We start from the raw sequence: 6,240 nt of genomic DNA, 5'->3' as shown, positions 1-6,240 counted from the left end.
CTTGGGCCCCAGTCCTGCCAGAAACCCTGCTCCTGTCCACAGGCTGCAGCTCCTGCCAGGAGCCTTCTACAGTGCAAGCTGTCCACGGGCTGCAGTTTCTGTCAGGACATGTCCACTTGCTGCAGTGTGGGGTCCTCCACAGGCTGCAGGGTGGATGTCTGCTCTACCGTGGTGCTTCATGGGCTGCAGTGGGACAACTTGCGTCACCACAGTTTTCACCGCAGGATGCAGGTGAATCTCTGCTCTGGAACCTGGAGCACTTCCTCCCCCTCCCCCTTCACTGACCCTGGTGCCTGCAGGGCTGCTCCTCTCACATCCTCTCATTCCTTTCTCATAGCTGCTGCAGAGCGTTTTTTTTACTCTTTCTTAAATACGTTATCACAGAGGTGCCACCAGCATCACTGATAGGCTCTGCTTTGGCCAATGGTGGGTCTGTTTTGGAGCCAACTGGAACCGGCTGTGTCTAACATGGTGGCAGCTCCTGGTATCTTCTCACAGACACCACCTTTACAGCCCCACCCCTGTGAAAAACTTGTCATATAAACCCAATACAACAGGACATTTGTAAATTCAGAGTCTAACCCAAAGGAAACTTTATCCCTTATGCCCATCCAACTGCAGTGATCGGGAGTGTTCGACAATTAAGTTTTGTTTTAAATAGCTTTCATACTGCAGATAGACATAACTGTAACATGTAAAAGCAGCATATCAACAAATAACACACTCTACAGTAACCTGAACTGTCTTGCCAAGTAGCTTAGACATGTAAAGGGAAATCCATGAAAATGATACTAAATGAAGATAAATTAAAATAGCATTACTTTGAGAGACTGCTCAGAGAATTTGCTGAGGTCTCACCAAAACCAGTTATAAGATTTCTATGAACCTGCACAGAACAAGGATTTGGGCTTCCAGATTTGCTTCAGACAAGGATGTGGGGCAAGGCACATGCTAAAAACACTGCAGAGGATGATGGAGTTTCACTTTGGCCAGGATAGGCTGAATTGTTAAATAGATCTCATCTAACAGGAGTGTAAAATCCTGTGTGAAACTAGTACTTTTAAATTATGGTTTAGAGCATTTTCTTAGGCTAAATCTTTGGTGACAATAAGAGTAATAGTGGAGGTTCTTTCTGAAGGTGTACAGTGCACTGTCTTTGTCTGTGACATTAATCTTTTTATTGATATTGAAGATAGGTTTTAGTCAGCTCTAGGCTACATCTTCAACAATATTTGATAAGTTCTGGGCAATGATCTCAACTAAATATCATTGCAATTAAAAACAAGAAACAGCCTGACAGAACAGAAAGTCTTTTTGTACTGTTCTTGGTTTGCTCTACCCAATTCATCATCACCATGATGATCAATGTAATCAAAGGAGGAAAAAAATGCAGCTTGTACTTGACACCTGATTGGAATAACCAAGAGTTTGGGAAGAAAGTTTTTAACCTATTTTACCTCCAACTTCGGTGCCTCCTGAGTGATGAGTTTCCAAACACAAAGCCTGACAGTTGGGAATGTTTATGCTGAAAGCAATAATCTTAGTTTCTGTTTTTCCTTTATAAATATTCTATGTCCTTTAATGGTCTGATGGCCTTCTTAAAGAAGTTCATTAATTAAACATAACATTGTATTAGCCCATGTATAAAGACTGATGGTATTAGAATAATGTAAATAATTTACATTTTCTTCAGAAAGTGTCCTGTAGTATTTTGCTGGAGGAAGTGAAGCAATTTATGACTGGCAGAACTTTCAATTTATGAGCCAGGATCACTCAGAGAGATGGAAAGAATAAACAGAAATGTTTGCTTTTCTACAAGAAATTCATAGGAAATGTAAGTAGAGTACAAAGCTAGGCAATAAATTATCCATTCAGAAAATATACGAAATGCCAATGCAAGAAAATTCTTTAAAATGTGCTAAGTGAATTCAGCATACTGCTTCTCAAAACATACATCTCATCAAGATGGCTGGAGCTGAGAAAAACATAGACCTTGCCATAACTATATCAGTTTTACCTGGAACAAAAGACAGCCAGCGTACAAAGTACAGCAGTAACTAATCTTTCCTGGAGGACATGAAGTTGAGTGGTCCTTCTTTGTGGTCCATGTAGGGTCTGACCTCAGTTAGGGCTTTAACTGATAATGATATGTATCTATTGCTTATATCAAAATATGAAGTAACAGATTTTTCTTAGCCACTTTATTATTTTTATTGATAATAACAACAGTGCTATTTATACATTTTCCCTCAATATGGCTTCAGGGTTCAACTCCTACATTTTAAAAGTAGGAAATAATGGTCATAAAATTCACACATACTAACTTCTTTAAAAGATAAGGTTCTTAGGTACTTCCAAAAACAAGTTTCAAGTGTCCAAACCAAACATGCAATTGATGTGCTATGGTTCAGGACAACATGACGCCTTCCTGCACACACTTTAATAGGCATGTATGCTTTAAGCTGCTGTGCTAATCCTTTGCATTATTATTTAAGTTAGGTGGTACCTCCAGTGAAGGAACACTATCACATGCATGACTTCTCACATCCCTGAAACACTATAAGTAATGAAATTAGAAATATTTCTTGCTATCCGTGTTATTAAACATAATGAATAAAATCACACAGAAAACTTTAATTCAGATGTTTTCCCTTTTTTGAGTACTTGATTGTGGAAACATAATGGTTCTTTTTCCCCTTTGTTTTCAGTTATCTTTTGTTGGTTTGCTAGGAGTTTTTTATGCAGAAAGGTTGTATTCTTTCCTAAATCTCCAAATAATTAAGCTGAAAACAAAGAGATTTCTTCATACAGAATATTATTAGCATCTATCTGGATTGATTTTCAGTGGAAATGGCATTTGTAGTTATAGAGGTTTGTCTTGCTTGATCTAACTGCGGCCATCCTCTGCATGCTCAGCTGTAAAAGGGACATGGGAAGAGGTGAGGATCTGGGGTTTGATTCCAGATGAGGGAGAGGAGCATTCTGTAATAAAGCAGGAACTTTCTGCTCCACACATCTCACCTGCCTCTAGCCTAGACCTGGCCCTGGCACAGGCCATCAGCTTCAGTTACCTCATTTGTGGGATGCTTGTCAACGGTTACGTCTACATTAGTAAATTAAATAGGGCCAGGACTCAGGTCTGAGCACTTTCCTGGGACTGTCTGCGCTGCTTAATTGCTAGCATTCTCTCTGGCATGTTTTGGCCAGACATCAGACCATCATGGACAGCACTCAGGTATGGTTGAGGGAGCAGTACATGGGCCAGGAACTCTTCTGCAGGCACTCTGGAGGAAGCTGCTTTGATTTGAATGAAAAGGTGTCTATGTATCATGCCATACCCTACTGCTTTTCTCTAGGGCCAGAGAATGAACTCTGCTTCTTTCCAAAGTGTAAAAGGCTGGTCTTTAAACTGCTAAATTTAGACAGGTTTATTTTAGTTGGAGTGGTTTAGGGAGCACTCACACAATCAACCATCTATGGATCAGAGGGGGTGGTAGTGCCTGGAGTGGGAGCTGTATTAAACAAGTAGCAATAATGCAATTGCCCAGTTGACAGAATTCTTTCCAGAAGAATGACACGATCCCCCCAGAAAAACATCTGTATGTAGCCTAAATTCCAAGTTGAACTGCACATACCTGAGGATTTTAGAGCTCTTGGAAACCAATCCCTAAATGGAGTATTCAAAGAGAAATGAAATAGTGTTTTCTTATGTCATAACTGTTTAACTTCGATCTTGTGATCACTATAAAATTTACATTAAAGACAGAATTGAGCAGTTTGTGTTGTCTATTATTCAGAGGTTTTCCTTAATGGAGAATGTCCTTAATGGTGTCCTGTTAGGCAGGCCACCCACTCAGAGTTCTAATCAAATATTTATTTGTTTGTAATTCATAAAATATGTCACTTGCTACAGCTATTTACGGATATTGACAGGTCTGCCTAATGAGGAGGGACAAGGTACAAATCTACTTTATTATTATTTTTATTTAACCTGTAACCTGTCTGAGCTAGTAATTTGCAAGCATGTCTTAATGACTGACATTGCAGGGTCCCCAGTCTGGATGCTTTTGGACACTGATGTAAATCTGCAATGCGTCCACTGACCTAGATGGAACCAAACAGATCTGTATGCCCTGGAGAATTCTTCCTTCTGCCCTTTATTTTTACAGTGTCTCTGGTCCACAAGGGGCTTGCTCTCTAGTAACATCTTCAGGAACTGAGGAGGAAAATGAAGGATTGAATATGTTTTTCCTCATTTTTGCCTTGTGACTGCAAAGAGGCAAATAGTTAAAGGACCCAAATGATGTGTGCATGTGTAGGTATAAGCATGGGGAAACAGCAAGCATGAGATAGGGAACATTTCTGAATGCCAGAAAAATGAATGATGAGTTCAAAAGTCACACTAACAATGTCAAGCAAAGTTAGATCTGTAAAAAATCCCATAAAACTTTATTTCCATTAAAACTTAACGTAAGCATAATTGAAGACATTTAACAATTTAGTATAGTGAACATCCAGTCTCCTAAAAATAATTTGTTCTACAGATAATTACCACTTGGCTGAACCATTGTTTATGGCTATTAAATAATTATTCAAGTGTACAGCTTTGGATACGTAAATGTTCTGTGCCTCCTGATGAAGAAGATCAGGTTAAATGCTAAATATGCACAATATAATATTCAATTCACTTACCATATTCTGGAGCGGTAATAATCACCAAGAGAAACCATTAGTTTTCTGCTTTCATTACCATTTTTTTTACGCAAAGGAAAAATACTACATTAGTACATTTCACTTCTTAAGTTTATGACTGGTAATTTCCTTCTTCCCAGGAACAACAGGTGACACATAAAATAAAAAAAGCTGTGTCCAAGCTAATAAAAAGAATTGAAAGAAGAGATATCAATGAAATAAAGTACTGATTCTTTCTTAGATGGTCATGTTTGTCCCTCAGATCTCCTTGCTTGTTATTTTTGGGCTTATTAGTTTTTTCGTTTCTAAACTGTTTTACCTTGTTAGCAAACAAGTACTATCCCTCAAAGATAAAGATATTATTTCTTTATATCAGTATATTGTTCGCAACTGACACAGACTGTTTGATGAGCTTCTCATTCTTCAGTGCTACCATTCAGTTGTGACCCTTCTTTACCATAGAACCTGGCAGCTAGTGATTGACTGCATCCCAAGGGAGATTCAATTTGCACATCATTCATTTTGGTTTTCATTACTACAAAGCAGTAGGTATTATTTTGCCAACCGTTCATGCTTAATACTCACTGTCAGGCGCAGAAATCTTTGTAATGCAGACAAGCTTGAAAGTTTATATCTACATGACTTGTGTTCCTGCACTTGAATTTTAATTTAGTAACCCCCAGGGTACAGCATATTTTTGACCATTTTGGGGGAACAAGGAAGAGTAATCAGCACAAATCTGTACACATACATATAAAGGGTAGTTGACCTGCCTGTTTAATAATTCTTGGCTTTTTTTATGTATCCAGACACTCAGGTGAGTATGCGTCCTTTAAAGTAGGAGTAGTGCGTCCAGTCAGTCCATTAATGTTCTATTATCCAGAGGTTGTTGATCTACTTTATGAAGCGTTACTTATGCCTTAAAATATCATTCTTACTAAAAATATCCTGTACAATAACTACAGTTAAAATCACAAGGTCATAGAGTTCTACATTTATTACAAGCCAAGCTTCACCATGTTTTTCATTAGATTTAGAACAGAATTATAAACTTTGTGGAAACTAGAGAAACTCATAAAAATGGAAATGTAAACATTAGAACAAATTAGCATGGCTTGTCTTAGAAAATCATGTAATTAGCTGTACTTCTCAGCTTCAGGCTAGCCATACTTTATTTACATAGCAACAGAGTGGTTTAGCTTTTTGAAAGGCAGAGTTAAGAAAAAGTTGAATCATTTATTTTCTTGTCTTTTTCCATATCAGTCAATGCTACAGTATGTTTCAAATCATTCAATATCCAGTGAATCATATTTATTTTATCTTACCACAAGGGTTGTAGTATTTTCTTACTCTTGTGCGCAGCTGGCACCGAGCATTTTTGACAAAAAAAAAAGCAATTTTATTGATTAAAATAATTTTGTCCAAACTAGGAAGTACATTTGAAAGAAATTTCTGTGCTACCTTTGAGAATGAATGCCACAGCAATGATCAGAGAACAATAACCTATATCTTCCTTTTCACATTAAACTCTTCTCTTCATAATCAAAG

Source organism: Egretta garzetta, unplaced genomic scaffold (genome assembly GCF_000687185.1).
Source record: "Egretta garzetta isolate BGI_Z169 unplaced genomic scaffold, ASM68718v1 scaffold199, whole genome shotgun sequence".
Lineage (NCBI taxonomy): Eukaryota > Metazoa > Chordata > Aves > Pelecaniformes > Ardeidae > Egretta > Egretta garzetta.
The sequence above is the reverse complement of the archived record's forward strand: the minus strand, read 5'-3'. Positions refer to the sequence as shown.